Here is a 2,327-nt window from a genome sequence, read left to right on the forward strand (position 1 = left end):
TCTTTTTATACTGCTCGGTATTCCCCTGTGTCCGGAAGCTCATTGTTACCATGTCACCGCTTGTACATCATGAGGGTGACAATCGTAAATTGCAGGTGATGTTAAATGGCATTTTTTCCCTCTGAAATACAGGACGAACCTTGTGCTAATTTGAAAAAAAAGTACAAACGTAATACGATAAGTAAAAAAGAAACTGACATTGTGTGAATTTTTACAGTTGCTAAATCCGTATATCATTTACTAGCAGTTTCCCGCAGCGTATCGTGCTCTTCATTAACATCCACACGATTCTATTTGCAAAGTTTCGAGGTGATGAAGTAATACTATAGTTCATTCCATGTTAAGAAAACTGTATTTCCCTTATGACAACAGGGTTGCCATATCGAATGGCTCTACTCAACACCATCACTGGAAAATGGCGGCCCAGAAATTTGTGAAATTCAGTTTTTAAGTTCAAGATAGAAGCGGAAGAAACTAAGCTGCAAATTATTTTTATTAACTAAAGGGGTCGGGGGGTTTGCAGGGGCTATTTTTGGTTTGTGCAGAATCAGAGGTAAACTACGGCACATAAGAAATCTCAACATTGAAGTGTAAGGCATATTGGGGGGAAGAAATATAAAAATAATATTTTTATGGGCTCAAGGGTGAGGGATGCAAGTAATTGCATTTAATAAATTTCCCCAGGCAACGCGGGGTACTACTGTGCCGACGTACCAATCACATACACAATAGAAGAAATTAAATGCGGTCGTGAAGAAAACAGTGTTAAAATTAAAATGCGCTTAAGAAAGAACAGCTAAATAACGAAGGCAAGCACAAATAAAACACACGGCAATTTTTTTATCAGTACAACTTACGCCATGACGTATTTCTGCACACCACAACACCAAAATCTTCAGTAATAACTTCTGTACAGTAGGAAAATAATAGAGCGCACTTACTTAAAGCTGGAAACGTACACCCAACAAATAAATACTGCAGATGACTTCTCTACAGAAGTGAGCTGCCGGCGGTTCACAGAGTGAAGGCTTGTACCAGAGCAACACAGAAGAAGGAAAATTAAGGAAGGCAACGAAGCGATGGCTATTCCTGCCATTGTTCTTCATCCCTACGAATGTATTTATGAAAAAGAAAATATTATATAGGGCAAAAATGCCTCGTCATTTTTTATCTATCTTTCATAACACATTACAAAGTACAATATAATATCTCTTAAACACGAGGAATTATGGCTGTCTCAAAGGGGGTATGTTCACTCCTTGTAGGTCCATAAGAACAATACTGTTTACATAACGTGGAATGAGCTATAGCGTATTGTTGTGGTGATATAATGTCATATTAAATCCCGTAGAATTATGTAAAACTATGTTACATACGATTAAAGCAAGTACATTAAACCAATCTGCGACTAATACGAAGCCTGTAGAGATTCGAATAAACAGAGTCAAGATAATACATCTGAAAGCAGTCGCTCAATACTCATTCCAGACTAGTATAAATTGCTATGTTGTATGACAGAACAAAGTCCTCCACTTATAAGTAATGATTTCTTACTCATTTATGTAGTTGAGGCTAATTTTCCAGAGAACAAATAGCTAGATTGCATCACCATATTCCTTGGAATGTTTAAGTTCCGTGTTATTCATTTGTCCAGTCTATCCTGTGAGAATTTTTGTATCAAAAACCTTCTACCCATATACCGCATGCTGCGACTCGTTTTATGAGATTGTTGACGATATAACTATCTCTACGACCCACCCGACTCATTTGTGGTATTTTGAAAATCACTAGATATCATAGAGCAAAATGCAGGAAGTAGTAAGGAGAAGTTTAGTGTTGTATCTCTGAATGAGGTTTGGCGACATTCCTTGCTATTCTAATTTGCATGCTTTTCCTTGCTTAAGACCTTTGGTATAAAAAGTAGTGTCGACTCGTATCACATATTATGACCACTTGTATTTAATTAAATCCTTGACTATTTAACTACCTCTACGGCCCGCCAGAGTGCCTCACGAGCCTTTGAGCAAATTTTGGTACTGATCGGTGGAGGCGTGTAGATTTGTACAATAGACATAGGCTAGCTTTTGCTCGTTGCGGGCTGCGCCCCCAAACCCCCAGTTGCTCTTCATTATAAGTGGGCATTAACTAATGTAATTCCACTGTGGATATTATTCATTTTTCACATGTTCCTAAATAATCGTTCGCATCTAATGCACAGCAACATTCTTTAAAATTGGCCGACTTGTCGACATTTTATCGGACCTCCTTTCATTATATCATAGACCTGGGTTCTTAGATGTAGGGACAGACCTTCATTTAAGTTTGCT

Source organism: Anabrus simplex, chromosome 11, assembly GCF_040414725.1.
Source record: "Anabrus simplex isolate iqAnaSimp1 chromosome 11, ASM4041472v1, whole genome shotgun sequence".
Classification (NCBI taxonomy): domain Eukaryota; kingdom Metazoa; phylum Arthropoda; class Insecta; order Orthoptera; family Tettigoniidae; genus Anabrus; species Anabrus simplex.